The following is a 16,266-nucleotide window of genomic DNA, read 5'->3' as shown; positions in this document are numbered from 1 at the left end:
ATGTGTGTGAGTATATCGAGAAAGAGAAAGAGAAGGAGAAAAAGGGGAGAGAGAGGGAATCCATTCTATTCTGATGGACGTTTGTGTAGTTTCCAGTTTGGGCTGTTACGAATAGCTGTGCTGTGGACATTCTATAATTGTGCTTTGATGGAAACGTGTATGCATTTCTGTGGGAGATACTTAGAAGTGGAGTTGCTGGGCATGGGGTGGGTGTAGGCTTAGCTTTAATTGATACTGATTAGGAAAAATTCTTATTCACATTTTATAAACAAGGGGACCGAGGCTCAGAGAGAAGTGATTCACCCGAGGATGCCCAGGTTCCTGTCATCTCCTCCCACACGATCAGCCTCTGGAGAGGTCTCTAGTGATGTGCCATAGGGCTCTATATTGTTAACCAGCGTTTTCAGACAATTGAATAGACTTGTCAAAGACACCAAAATAATGGATCTGTGCTGACGTGAAGCTGGAAGGGATGGTGCAAGTGCTGGGACTTTAAAAAGTGTCACGGATTTTACTCGAAAAGGAGCTGCCAGTCACACTGGGTGGGGTCTAGGCTGTGACAAGACCAAGGCTGGGGGAAGGGGTGGTGGGTGTCCATCTGGGGGTGGAGTCAAGGGATCAGGCCTGTGCAGTTGCTGGGAGTATGAACAGAGGGTGGAGAAGAGGTGGGACCAGGAACCAGGAAACCAGAAAAGGCCACAAGAGGCAGTGATGTGGGGAGCAGGTGCTGGGCAGTGGGTTTGCTTCTCGTTTCTGAGGGTGTCTGGCCACCAGGGTGGCTTTAGTGTCAAGTGCTCAACTGTCTGACCAGCCTATGTGGGACCTTCCAAGGTGGGCTGGATGTGGCTGTGTGCGTGTACGGGGTTGGTAGAGGGGTTGGCGGATGGTCTTATGCGGTGTGTGATCTCTGAGTGTGTGCATCCAGGGTGGCTAAGTGTACGTGAGCACGTGAAGTGGGACTTCTGACTTTCTCCTAACCAATAGAACATGGCAAAGGTAATGGGATGTCACTCCTATGATTAGGTACATACACATAATACACACACACACACACACACACACACACACACACACACACACACACACACTGCTCCATCTCGCTAACTCAAACCTGTGCTGGCTGGATGAGTTAAGTGGACATGTTGAGGGAGCCCGTGAGACAAGGAGCTGCAGGCAGCTTTCAGCCAACAGACAGCAAACAGCTGGGGCCCTTCCTCATAGGCCACCAAGAAATGCATTCTGCCAACAACCTGCATGAGTGTGGAGAGGGGTTTCCCCCCACTTGAGCCTCCAGATGAGAATACAGCCCAGCGCCACCTTCTCTGCTGCCTCCTGAGACCTGGAGTTAAGCCATGCCAGACTCCCAACTCACAGAAACTGTGAGATAATAAATATCATTGTTTTAGGCAGCTGTCTGTGGGCATTTGTTGTATGGCGAGAGAACGCCAATACGGCTGAGTGGGTTTGAGGTGTGGGTCACTCGGGGGCTTTGTGAGCTTGGGTGTGGATTTGGATGGCATGTGTTGGAGAGTATGTTTGTGTGTTTGAGTGTGCGTCTCGGTGTGTGGATGTTTGGGTCCATGTGTGTGGGAGTGGCAAAGGGGTGTGCCTGTGTGTGCTACTACATGTATGTGTCTATGAGTGAGCAAGCATGTGCGTGCACACACGTGTGTGCAGTGCCCCTCCCCAAGCCTCTTTTATTACTTCCTCTGTGGATTTGATGTTGGGGGTGAATAAAATTTAAAGAGCTCTGAAATTTTTTAGAAGAGCCCTAAAGGGAGTGGAGCTTTCCGTGCCTGAGTCATTACCAGGAACACCTGTGAACTGTTGATTTTAATTGAGCCACAGCTGTCAGTTTGCAAGGGAAGGGATTGGTCCCTTGGCTGGTCTGTCTCAGCCACTACCTCCTGTCAGATCTTTGGGTAGGTACAGAGGCAGGAGGGAAGGGTGGCCCCTTGAACCCTTGTCTGGCCAGGCCCTCGGTCCTCCCAGGAGGCAGCGGGAAAGGGCTCAGTGCCTTTGGGACACTAGCTGAGCCTGGGTCTGGCCTCTCGGGCTATAGCTAGTGCCTCACCTAGGCCTTGGGTCTCCCATCCGTCTGTCTTCCGTTTTCCTGCGCCAGGAATCACGCACCTGAGACCTGGGCACCTCCACCCCTTCACATCCACACACCCACTCACACATGCAGATGTTAATCTGCATATGCAAACCACACTTGTAATAATAGTAGCAAGTGCTGGTAGAGCCACACTGCGCGCCAGACACTCTGCTAAGTCTCTGTACACACGATCTCATCAGATCCTTGAAACAAACCGGGAGGTGGGCGCTCACCACCTCCAGCTCACCCACCAGGAGACTAAGGCATAGAGGGCTCACAGTGAGTAACGCATGGTCACCGGTGCACTGATATGCACACACACACACACACAGATGTGAACATGCCTGCCCCTCCAATTACACCACACACGCTCCCACTTACAGATATTCACAAACATTTGACGAAAACACACAAATACTCGCCTGCCTTCCCAACCAATGCTCACACGCACACACACGTGATCACACATGCAAATGTGGCCCCCTCAAGCACACAGGTGTATCCACCACCTACATACATTCCCCCTCAAACGTGAATACACCGCATCCCCCCTTACACAGCCACTTGCACTAACCTCAGACATGGTAAAGCACGATCCCAACCTCAAAACCCCTCACAGGCTCACCTCTTACAATTCTGACCACAGACCAGGCACAGTCCCTACAGAGCTGCACCTCCACCCCACTCGCTCAGGGCAGGGCTGCGTTGGCCTCTTTGGGGCCTGCGGTGGGGCTGGCGAGCTCCTGGCGTTCTCACCGCTGCCCGGCTGCAGGGGCTGGAGGAGGCAGTGTCCCGCACAGCCCCTGAGATGGCCAAACGTGCCCACCGTCCACCACCAATCTGGTCCTTTGTCTACGTCCACGCCAGTGAGACACGACATTTTCTCCACTGTCACAAACATGACATGTGACATTCACGTGAGCCACCAGCTCACACCCTGGCGCTCGCAGGCATAGGCTGATAGGCCCACCCTTTCTCTCACACTCAAGAAGTCGTGACAGAAAGCCAGTGAGCGGAGCGATGTCATCATAGCGGTGACCCTAAACCGCTGGGCACGTGACTCATTATTAGTGTTGCCCGTGGGCCTCCGAGGCCTTCAGGAGCCTGGAGTCACCTTTAACCTTAGTATCTAGACAAAACGACCACCCTGACTCCTTGAAGAGCAGGACCTAGTTCCCCTCCTGCCTCTGCCCCCTCACGGTCACCTTGTCACTTTCCTTCAGTCTATTTGGTGGCGGGGGGGGGCTTGTCTCAAGCCCACACTGCAGCTTGTTTCTCCAATGGCTTCACGTTTTCATGCCCAGCTCCCTCACGGGCCATGGTTCCCCCGGCTGCTGGGCACAGCAAGGCATCCTGGTGCTGCCAGCTCTCTTCCTTCATTCCCCAAAGAGTGACCCATGCAAAGCTGTTGTGTGTAGAGGAAGCAACTTTGCATGGGCGTCAGGTGGTCCCTGCTGGCAGGCATCAAACCCTCCCGCCTCCCACCTATGCCATCTCCCCCCATCTCAGTGGGGGCCCCCTCTAGGCTCTTCTCTTCCCCAGCCCCTCCTTCTCAGTGCCCCTGAGCAATTCTGAACTCCTTTCCAGGCAGAGCCGTTTGACCCTTCGCTGTCTGACCTCCTCCCCCGGGCCCTGTCCAGAGGCCTGGCCTGACCAAATGGGCTCACGGGGTGCCTCCTTAATAAAGGAGCAGAGTTCCCCAAAAAGGGTTTCTGCACCCTCCCAGGCCAGCCAGCTCACAGCACTGCCACATTTCATAAAAGCAATTTCTGCCATCTCATTGCATCAGGACACAGGACTTGCCACCCGTCACACAACAATGCTGATCTAACTCACCTGGCTGAGGCCACGTCTGAGTTGGAGAAGAAACTGAGACATGAACCCACACCCCTACCTGCAGTGGGGCACAAGCAGGTCTGTGTTCAGTGACAGACTCAGCCGTTTCGAGAAGGAAATTTCATGCTGCCGTAGAGAGAAGGGCTTGCCTCTTCCTCTCCAGCAATGATCCACTCATTCAACAGACCTCCGGAGACTCCTCTGGACTGGGAGATGTGGGCAGAAAAGAATCAGAAGCAGGGAGCCGGTGAGTTAGCGACACACAGCCGACCTCAGTGCAGCGACAGAGAGAGGAGACGGAGGATTTATGCAAAGTTCCTGTCACTTTTCCTAAAGCAGCTTCTTCTTCTTCCTTTTTTTTTTTTTTCAGTGAAAGCGCCAAGTCCTGACCACTGGACCACCAGGGAATTCCCACTTCCTCCTCTTTTGCTCAAGAAATCATTTAGAAGCAAGTGAGAGGGAAGCTTCGACCCTGGGACTCCTGCACCCTACGGCAAAGCAAACCTCCACCCACCAGTCGCATAGCACCTGGGTCCCCCGCTGCCAACACTGAATCCATTGTCCTCCCCAAAGCCCGCTTGTCTCTCTGGCCGCCCCATTTGTGTGCAAGGTGTTTCGGGGTAATGCCAGGGGCCGCCTTCCTTGTGCCTTAGTGAGTATAACTCGTGGCTCCCTCGCTCCCTTCACCCTCCTGCCCCAGAGGAGGCAGAGTAACTTTTCTGATTGATGAGTTTGGGAAGAATCAACTGGGCTCAGGGCTTCCCTTTTATCCCTGGGAGCAAGCTGCCCACAGGGAACAGGGCTTCTCTTCTGCTCCTCTATGCCCCTGGGCAGGCTCCCCAGTTCAGCACTTCCCAGGGGTACATGGACCTTATTCTGAGGCTCGGCTTGCAGGCCTGTTTGGCTCTCAGCCACAAATATGCTTTCGTCAGGAACGAAGGTGACAGCTGACCTTCGTCAGCCTTGGCCTTATTTCTTAATTTGATCAGAACTGAGATGGGGAAGAACGTGGTTCTTTATTGGACTTCATCCAGACCTCCAGCAAAAGGCACCACCGTCCACCCTTCCCTTAAATAAAAAGTCCACTTTACCTCTTCCCTCACCTCCATGCCTCGAGTTTAACCAATGCTTGTCAACACAATGCTTGCCAGACTCAACCACTTCGCTGCACCACCACGCTTCTCCCTTGTCGAGGACGCCACCATGTCCCAAGCAGCCACAGCTCCCTCGCCGTTCTCCCTGCCGGCACCCTCTCTGCCCACTGTCCTCTTCTCTCCTGGCCATGTGACAGGGGCCCAGAGTCTGCGTCCGTCCCATGTACTCACTCACTACTTGAAACATCCACATTCTATTCAGAGGGGACCACTCCTCATGTCTCCCCCTTTGTTTTTCACTTTCCCTCTGGACAGGGAGTCTATTTTTATTTCATTCCATGGAATTTGCCTTTTGAAATAATTAACCACCTTCTTGCAGCAATTTTTCTTCACCCAGGAATGCAAAAATCACATAACACATTGGAATATTTTTTAACACCCACTTTAAATTATGCAGTTGCAGTATTGTGATAAATATGTAGATCGGGGGAAGTTGGGGTAATATGTTCTGAGCCTGAAGCTGGACTCCATCCATCCCAATCCATGGAGGAGGTTGGCTGGGGGGAGGGGCATCAGGCACCCTCCTTGAATAGCCGAAAGCAAGAGATGTCCTCAGCCTTTCTTTTGCAAACCCAAGATCCAGAGCACAGCCCATTCAGCCAGTACATTGTCCCCTTCTCTGGCAGCACGCTTCATGTGCCTGACCTTACTTCATGCTTCCGATAACCTTGGAATCAGAACTCCAATTTTACAGATGTGTAAAGTGAGGCTCAGAGTGGCCAAGCGAATTGCCCAGGGGCGTGAGGCTAGGGAATGGGTTCCCAGCACTGCTGTACAAGCCAGAGAGTTTCCTGGTCGACATGACTTTTCCATGACTCCAAGACGACTGTCATACAACTCTCTCTTTCTCCTGAAATCTCTAACGCCCCTCCCCCTTCCTCATGCTCAGCTCACTGTCTTGCTTTCCAGGCTCACTGATACATTGAGGCAATTGGAAGAGAACCATCTCTTTGGATTGAATGTGTTGGAAAATGTTAGACAATGGCTCTCTGGATAAGAAGGCATTGATCTGTAGCACTTGCCAATTTCCATGGTGTAAATGTTCCCACTGTAGCCTACTTCAAGCTGCCAATGGTTTACTAACCAGCTCACAAAATGTTCCTGAAAATGTAACCGTCAGCTCTTCCAAGCCAGCTCCGGGGCACCACCAGCCTGAAGCTACCTGCCCCAGGCCCTCCAACCTTCTTGCACCAATGAATTCGCACTTTCTCCACCTTCCCTGCTCTCACAGAGTGTTCCCTACTGCCCCTGCTCCTTCGTGAGGCAGGTGCCTGCCTGGGAATGCCCCAGAACCCTCCCCTTCACCCAGCAAGGATCGGACCCCTGCAAGTACTGCCTCTCCTTCCTGAGCCAGCAATTTCCGGCTCCACTCAATCCATCCCACCATCACACAAACATGTTGTGATTTCTCCTGGAAGAAAACCTTCCCATGACCCTGCATCCTCCTCCAGGCACCACCCCATTTGGCTCATCTCTTTTTGAGCAAAAAGTCTTGCAAGAGTGGTCTGGAGCTGCTGTTTCTGCCCCTTCCTCTTCCGTTCACTCCTCAGCCTACCTGATTAGACCTTCATCCCTACCACTCCTGAGGACACTCTGCTCAAGGCACCCCAGTCCAGGAACTTGGCTTCTGCATATTTCTGGAAGCGTTGGAAAGCAGCTACGAGTCTGTCTGCCACACCTGCCGAGACTTTGCCCCTCAGTCCCACTGCCTGGGATACTCTTAGATACCCCAGATCTTTGTACGACGCAATCCCTCACTTCCTCCAGGTTTCTGCTCCAATGACCACCTGGTTGAAAAAAGTGTCCCTCTTCCCCTCTGTGTCCTTTCCCTGCTTTGTTCTCCCCACAGTATCACGGCCTGACATATTACACATTTACTGATGAAGTCGTTTATTGCGTATGGCAGAATGTAAGCTCTCTGAAGGCAAGGGCTTCATATTTTAGTCATGGATACATTCCCAGTGCCTAGAACGCATAGTAGGTGCTCAGTTAATATTTGTGAACCAAGTGAATCAATGAATGCATGAACAAAATAGTGGAACTGAAATTCAAATCCAGATCTGTCTGATTTCGTAGCCTGTGGCCTTCGCTCTCTGCTGCAAGGCCTTCTTTGTAGTCATCTCCATGAGCCAGAAGCCTCAGGGGACCACTCCTAAGATTTCTTTGTTCTGTTATGGTCTTGCTGGGGTTTTTCCCCCCTTTTGGGTACATATAGTTAGAGACCTATTTCTCTCTAGCTTAAAAATTTTCATGGTACCACATGGCCTTTAGGAAAACTCTAAAATCTTGAGCCTGGCATACACAATGCCCCCATCTTCTGATCCTGGAGTCCTTCTCTAGTCTTGCCCTAACCCCACAGCCAGCTGAGCACGTGCAGCTCCCCTCACATGACAGATTCTGTCCTCGTGTATTAGTTTGCTCAGGCTGCCATAACACAGTATCACAGACTGGATGGCTTAATCAACAGAGATGTATTTTCTCACGGTTCTGGCAGTTAGAAGTCCAAGATCAAGTGTTGGCAGGGTTAAGGGAAGGAACTGTTCCAGGCCTCTCTCCTTGGCTTGTGAACAGCTGTCTTCTCCCTGTGTCTTCACGTTGTCTTCCCTCTGTACATGTCTGTGTCCTAATTTCCTCTTTTTTTTTTTTTTATGGTACGAGGGCCTCTCACTATTGTGGCCTCTCCTGTTGAGGAGCACAGGCTCCGGACGCGCAGGCTCAGTGGCCATGGCTCACGGGCCCAGCCGCTCCGCAGCATGTGGGATCTTCCTGGACCGGGGCACGAACCTGCATCCCCTGCATCGGCAGGCGGACTCTCAACCACTGCACCACCAGGGAAGCCCTAATTTCCTCTTCTTATAAGGACATCAGTCATATTGGATTAGGGTCCATCCTTAGGACCTCATTTTACCTTCATTACCTCTTCAAAGGCCCTGTCTCCAAATACAGTCACATTGTGAGATAGTGGGGCTTAGGATTTCAATATGAATTCCTGGGGAACACAGTTCAGCCCCTGACACCTGGCCTGGCTAACTCAACTCCCTATCCCTCCCCTTCCCCCACTCCACACCCCGAAGGGTGGCATCTGCCACCCTATTCTGCGATCCCTTGAACTGCCTGCCCTGCCCCCACAGGGCACGCTAGGTTGGAGTAACTGTTTTTTATGTCTCCACCTCCCCTCATTAGACTGTGAGGTCCTTGAGTCCAGCTGACAGACCCACTTGGGAGCCTGCCTTTGACCTTAGCACAAGGCCAGCACACAGTAGGTGCTTAGGAGATGGCTGAACATAGGCAGAAAAAACGGAAGGAGGCACAGAGGAACCGGTTTTTGAGGAATTCCTTCCTGTTGCTAAAATTTCTGCTTCTTACTATTTCCTGAAACAATGCCCTGGGGCAGATGAAATGACAAACTGCTGAGAACTACATCTTTCCTGCTCCCACAGTCAAGGGTGAGAGTTCCTTCTGAATTTTTGGGGGGTCAACTCACTGTGTTTTGAGAAACTGGGTCCACTGAGACTCCTTGGATTTAATTCTGACTGCCTTCACTAACTGACTTTGTGAGCCTGGTTTGCAGCTCGCTTCACCACCGTGAGCATCCGTTTCCCTCCGACAAACAGGCATCATCACCCCGACCTGTTATGAGAATCAGAGAAAACAATAGGTGGCTAAGCGCCTTGAAAGAAGTCAGCTCTATTCAGATGAAGATCTTATGTTATTGTTATTGAATTCTGAATAGTGACATAGAAATTATTTCCCTTGAGTATTGTATATATTGCTATTAAATAATAGAACTTTCCTGATTTGGAATAATTGGGGGGAAGGTGTTTGTGAATTAGTGATAAGTCTGAATTATGGGACACTGCGAAATTTTTATTACTTTCAAATTAATGCGAATTAATGACTAACCCTGTATTGTCAAGACACGGTCCCTTAAGAGCATTGCTTTAATGAACAGATAAGAATCATGGGTAATTAAGCGTTCACTATAAACAAGAGGGTACAAACTGAGTGATTTTTAAAGCACTGGAAAAATTTCTTGAAAAAGCTACCCATCCTCCCAGTATACCATTGGTGTGTTTGGCAAATATTTTCATGATACCCCACTTAGGTTGGATGATGAAAAATTCCGAGTAAGCAGGATTGTGAGTCATTGAAGCGTGCTATTCCAAAACGACAGGCTTGAGATGGTGCTCAGAGTGGCAGGTGCTGGCAACCGGCAACCTTGTGAATTGCCCAGGACCCCTCAAGCCTGCAGATGGCTGAAGAGCTGGCATTACATCCAACAGCTGCACCCCTGTTACACACATACACGTAACCTTACACACACAACCATTTCTCATTTTCACATGTTATTCCATACCCAATTACATGTGTACTTCCATAAAAGTCACACACAATCACATGACACACCTATTCCTACACTCACAGATATACATGCACACAATCTGACGTGTGCACGCATACACACACAACATAACAAAGACAACCACAAAGGCTGAGTACTCCACTTAGGATCCCAACCCTAAGTAAGTCCCAGAGGACTCAGGCTGTGCTCCATGCATGTCTTTCCTGAAGAGATGAGAGTACACAAGATGGGCTCCAAATACAGGTGTTCACTCTGCTTCCAAAGAGCTTGAGGTAAGACTCTCTACTCTCCAACTTGTCAGGGAGAAAACAGAGCATCCCTTGAAAAGAATGATGGAAACAAAAATCAGGAAACCAAGAAGAGCAACAATAATGGCTAATAGGTAGTCGGCACTTGCCATGTGCATCTGTGCTAAGAACTTTAATGCATTTTCTCCTTTGCTCCTTGTAAGAATCTCATGAGGAAAGAGATATTATCATCACCATTTTACAGATGAGGAAACTGAGGCTAGAGAGGCTAAGTGACTTGTCTAAAGTACCACATCTAGCATGTGCTGAGCCAGGATTCAAACCCAAGTTTGCCTGTCTGTCTCCAATAGATATTAACCAAACTCTGTATGAGATTCAGAAGAGGTGGACTTGTACTAAATAAAAATTGACAAGACGGGTATTATGTGTGTGTGGAGGTGGGGGTGTTATAATGAACAGGGAAAGAAAGAGGAGTAAACTGGTGCTCTGGGAGGTACAACAGCCCATGGGAGTGGGAGGAAAGCCAAGCCCCCAGGACAGCCTCCAACATTAAGGGGTCTAAAGCTGACTTCACTGGAAGGGACACATGGTGATGGGTGTCTCCTCTTTGAGTCTCAGAGTCAGATACCTGAAGTAATTATAGTTACCAATTAATGGAGCATTTATTGAGATACTACTAAACACTTTAGGAGCAACATGTCCTTTGATCCTCCCAATAACCCTATGGAGGAGGTGCAGTTACTAACTTCACTTTATAGATAAGAAAACTGAGGCTCAAAAAAAGAAAAAAAAAAGAAGAAGAAAAGAAAAGAAAACTGAGACTCAGAGAAGTTACCAAGTCAGGGAGCTAGTGAGTAACAGAGCTAGGACTCAAACCCAGATCTGGCTTACTCCAAATCCCGTGCTCTTTTCTTGCTTTGTCTGTATCTGACTCGCCCTGCTGGAAGATGTGCTGAAAATCATCATGGCTTTGACCACACCCCTGAATGGAGAAATGGGTAGTAACAGAGATTTGGGAGCCTTGGTGCTTTCTTTCTACAGATTATCAGTACTGGAAAGGAAGAGAGGAGGCAAGAATTATTAGATGCTGTTGAAAATGTTTGGATTTCTGGACAGTGGTGTATGAGATTGGAGTAATGAGAAGACTTGGTTAACAATCCGTGGTCAACAACCAGTATTGTGCTTTGTTCTTGTTTTTATTATAATTCTACTTATTAAGCTGGAACTCTTGGACCCAACACAATGGGCATTCAATGGAATGTACAGGAGGAAAAAGACACACATCTGCCCACTGTGGGAATGAGAGCTTTCATTCTACAACTGTGTTTTAAGCCTGGTGATAATGGTTTGAGAGAAAATTGTGAAATCACTACCCTTGATCTCTAAGACCTGTGAGAATATCACAGAGGTCAATGGATGAGGAGCGAGGGGGAGAGAATGGAAAAGACTGTTATCTTTTATCAGCACCGTGGACAGCAGCCAAGAGGGCAAAGATGGGGAGCTGTCCTGGGTACTAGTGCTAACAGCTGGGAGAAGAGGACATTTACCAAGTCGGCTATGTGCCAGGCACTATTCCAATGCTGTACATATGTCATCTTATTTAATATGCCCAATGGGGGCTTCCCTTGTGGCGCAGTGGTTGGGAGTCCACCTGCCAATGCAGGGGGCACGGGTTCGATCCCTGGTCCCGGAAGATCCCACATGCCGCGGAGTGACTGGGTCCATGAGCCACAACTACTGAAGCCCGTGCACCACAACTACGGAGCCTGTGCTCTAGAGCCCGTGTGCCTCAACTACTGAAGCCCGTGAGCCTAGAGCTTGAGCTCCGCAACAAGAGAAGCCACCGCAATGAGAAGCCCGCGCGCCTCAACGAAGAATAGCCCCTGCTCGCCACAACTAGAGAAAGCTGCGCACAGCAACGAAGACACAATGCAGCCAAAAAGTAAAAAATAATAAATAAATAAGTAAATAAATAAATAAATAATATGCCCAATGGGTCTGCAATGTAGATGTCATTTCTCCCATTTTACAAATGCAAATATTGAAGATCAGTGACAGAGAGCATCTTGTCCACATGCATACAGCAAATAATAGAGCTGGGATCTGAATCTACAAGTATCTGGCTATTGCTCTAGCCCCTTTTCCTTGCTGCCTCCACAGATACTAAAGACCTCCCACTCTCCATTCTCACTAGAGTGGGGAGTCCACCTTGGATGTCTCTAGGGCAATCATCAAACATAGGTGATCTTGGGCTCAGGCTGGTGAGGGCCTGGTTTGTGAGTCCTTTAGTACTGGGAACAGGGCCACTGGGAAATGGAGTGTCTTATTCACTCCCAGGCACACACCTGTCTTCCAACCATGGCCAAAACTTTGATCAGCGGGAGATAGTGGCAGCCCTAGCTGATAAAGGGGAAGAGGTGTCATGCAGGTCACCTGAAATGGAGGCACAGAGATCTCCAGCCACAGGCTCAGATACCCCATCTCAGAGCCCTTCCAGACTAGCAGAGGTTATAAGGCTGCATTAGCAGTCTCAGCCCCTCTCCCCCAAGGGGTGCTGCCCAGTGGACAGCTAGAACCTCCTGCCCCCTGAGTCCCACTGCTGAGCCCCACTGCTTTCTCTGGGAAAGATAAGTCTGAAGGGCTGGGCTGAAGTCTGATTTAGAGGAGATTTGAATTCTGAGCTACAGAATTTAGATTCTTTTTTTTTTTTTTTTTTGCGGTTCGCAGGCCTCTCACTGCTGTGGCATCTCCCGTTGCGGAGCACAGGCTCCGGACACACAGGCCCAGCGGCCATGGCTCACGGGCCCAGCAGCTCCGCGGCATGTGGGATCTTCCCAGACCGGGGCACGAACCCGTGTCCCCTGCATCAGCAGGTGGACTCTCAACCACTGTGCCACCAGGGAAGCCCCAGAATTTAGATTCTTTTACACAGAAAATATGGAGCCCTCTAAGAATCGCCATCCAACTTTAAAGTCTTTACTAAGAGCCAGGCATGGTGCTTGGCCATTTCTATACATTTTATCATTAAATCATCACTGCAGTATTGCAATAAACTACCATGAAATAGTTAACAATCATCGCGATTCTTACAGTTGATGGAATTGGGGTCCAGAGAGGGGAAGGGACTTGTTGAAGTCACAGAGCTGATTGTGGGGCAGAATCAGGATGAACACTCTGGCCTGTGTAACTCCTAATTCTGTGCTTACTCTCTCATGGCCAGGGGACACTGATCCGCTGAGGACAAAGGACCCAGGGCTCAGGAGAAAGCTTGAGCTGGAGGCTGGACAGAAAGGGATTTAGGGTCTCTCTCATGAGGGGTGGAGTCACCACAGTTGCAGCCATAAACCTACTTCACAGGGAAATTACTTGGGAACCATACAAATTAACGGCATTTTCTAGGATTCTTAAAAAGATTTATTTGGGGCTGTCTATATGGCAATGGGGGGTGGTGGTCTCCGGACTCTCAGGGAGGGGGCTAAAGCTGGGAGTGGCATGAGAGGTCACTCCAAAGACCAGAGACCCACTCCCATCCAAGGGAATCCAGCCTCAATCTTTGAGTCTCTGTTCCCAGGCCTCCCAGCCCCACTAATTCTCTCCCGCCCCTCCCAGATGAAAGAACAGTCCTTCCAGGCCACGCCCAGAGGGATCTTTCTGCTCATGGCCAGCTCTAGACGGATCAATCTCTTGCTTTAAAAAGATGCCTCTGCAAGACTCAGTTTCCTCACTTGTAAAGTGGGAATAGTAATATCCACCCAGAAGTGTCACTGGCCTGGCTCATGAGGGTGAGACATGGCCACCGGCTTGGCGGGGCAAGCCCTGGGCTGCCGAGTGGCCCCAGGACAGTGAGTCAGTGCTCTGGGTCTGAGAGCGTCAGTGGCCGTGCTCTGTGGTCTGGTGGCCAAAGAAGGGAGGCCTAAATTAGTGGTCACTCTGGCAGCTGCCCAAGGCCTTTGTGGTTCTGAGCTCACCCCTACCCACCCTGGGAAGGTTCAGTCTCATAAGACTCAAAGCACCCCATAACCAAGGCTTTTGATCACTCTGCAATCCTTTTTGTTCCGCTTCAGGCATGACAAATCAATTGCAAGTCCCCAGAGGTGTCATTTTCTCTCACTTCTGGGACTTGGCACATGCTGCCCTCTGGCTAAAGCTCTCCTCCACTCCGACTCACCGGCTAATTCCTGTTACACCTTCAGGTTAAGACCTCAGCTTAGACCCCTCTTCCTTGACTGCTAGCTGGGGTAGGTATCACTGCTCTGTGCCCCATGTGCACTGGGGCGTGGGGTGACTTGGGGGCTGAATGGAAAATGAGGCAGGAGAGGTGGGGGGTCATTGCCTCCATAATCCACACCTGTGGCCAGAGAGGGAGCTGCAAGCAGCAGGAGGCGTGGGCTGGGGCCGGGGTGTGCCACTGTGGCAGCCGCCTGGAAGGCTTCCTGAGCTCAGCCTCTCCTGGGAGGCTCCCAGGGGTGGCGCTTTGTGAAGCTGGCCCCAAGGGTGGCTCTGCTTACCTGGCGGATTGGAGTGGGAGGCGTCCTCAGAGGATCGGGGCCACCGGCTGGCAGGGCTCAACGCAGCACTGCCCAACCCCCGAGCTCCTACCTGCCCCAAGAGGGGGCAGGCAGGGAGGAGATCTATGCGAGGACCCAGATCTGAGTCTGGACTTAGCTCTGCACAAACTCAAGTCAGTAAACTCAGCGGATGCAGCTGCAAGTGGCCTACATTAAAATGTGTGGCTGTGAGCCTACCGGGAACTGACTGCGTGTTTATGTGCCTGTGTGTGTCTTTGCACACAAGTATGCCACAGGTGGGGGTCCACAGGCATGTGTGTGCCTATAGGTGTGCGTCAATGTGTCAGTACCTGTGATCTGTGTGTGAACTCGTGGGTTTGTGACATGCAGCTGTGTGTTAGCAAACAGTCTAATGATTGTGCACGCTGGCCTTGGACTTTCACCCACTGGGATTCAAATCCCACTTCAACCACTTCCAAGCTCTGTGACCTTAAGCAATTCACTTCACCTCTCTGAGCCTTGTTTTCCTCATCTGTAAAATGGGGGTGAAAATTATAATGCTCATCCTGACTGATTTTTGCAAAGGGATTAGGTAGCAGTATATGTAAAATACTTAACACAGTGCTTGGTTCATTGGAAATAATAAATATTGGCAATTGGCCTTTGTATTATGTGTGGTTGTCTGTGAGTTTATGTGTATATCTAAGCATGCGTTTATGGGCCAGTCTGGGGTTAGTCATACAGTATTTTGTGTTTATGTGTAAGCACATACATCAGTGTGGACATGTGTCTATATTTCACCTTTAAAAAAAACTCTCTACGGTCCCCTGGAAGCTCAGGTGCCAGGGTAACCACTAGGAATGAGATTTATATTCCTAACATGCCTTAAAACCACCTTCCCTGACCCCTAGATTTTGAAAGGAGATGATTGTTCTTTCAAAAAATCAAAATTTGAGTTATCTGGAACTCACACACATATCAAACCCCCATACCTAGGAAACATGTATGTAGTGCACACGTGTATACACATATTAACGTCCATGATCGTCCATGGCTCACCTGTGTAGCCCAGCCCGCAGCTCAGGGGCCAACACAAGGTGGGCAAAAACTAGTACTCCTTGACTGAGTGATTCCATCTTGAGCTTGGAAGGGAGCAGAAGCGCCTGCAAGCGGGAAGAGTCCTGAGCATGACAGCTAGAGAGGGGCAGGCCTTGAACGCTGCCTCCAGCTCAGGGCCAGTGTCACCGCATGTACCTTCCAACAACGTCAGATAGATACGAGTTCAAGCCTCGTCCCTGCAGTGGCCCCCAGATCCAGGAGTGTTGCACTTGGCTGCAGTTTCCCTGAGCCCTTTGCCTGGGCCTGACCCCAGCCCCAAGGCTGCAGCTAGAGAAGACTCAGACCTAGTCTTACCTCAGGAGGCTCTGGATCCCAAACAGACCATCCCAGCAGGTGTGACACACCCAGGGGATTGTGGGGGATGACTGGGAGCTCAGGAAAGGTAGAGTCCAGCCAGCCCAGGGACCAGGCTGGCTTTGCTACTCCAAAGGCAGACTAGGGAGATGGATAATGAAACAGAGAAAATGGACAGAGTAATTTTATGTCTGTTGAATCTGATACATTTTTAAATGGGGCTTGTATTTGTACATCAATGTTTGTAACAGTCTGACTATCCACAATGGCCAAAAGGCAGAAACAACAAAAATATCTGTTGACGGATGAATGGGTAAACAAAATGTGGTCTATACATACAATAAGAAAGAAGTAGAATGGTGATTGCCAAGAGCTGGAGGGAGGGGGAATGGGGAGCTCTTGTCTAATGGGGACAGAGTTTCAGTTTTGTAAGCTGAAAAACGTTCTGAAGATAGAGGGCGATGACGGTTATGCAACATGGTTGTACACGCAAAAGTACTTAATGCTACTCAATTGTACACTCAAAAAGGGTTCAAATGATAAATTTTACATTATATAGATTTTACCACAATAAGCAAATGGAGTTTGTGTTTACATTTTTTTAAAAGTCAGATTTATTGGAGGTATAACTTACATACACCCTTTT

Source organism: Lagenorhynchus albirostris, chromosome 7 (genome assembly GCF_949774975.1).
Source record: "Lagenorhynchus albirostris chromosome 7, mLagAlb1.1, whole genome shotgun sequence".
Classification (NCBI taxonomy): domain Eukaryota; kingdom Metazoa; phylum Chordata; class Mammalia; order Artiodactyla; family Delphinidae; genus Lagenorhynchus; species Lagenorhynchus albirostris.
The sequence above is the reverse complement of the archived record's forward strand: the minus strand, read 5'-3'. Positions refer to the sequence as shown.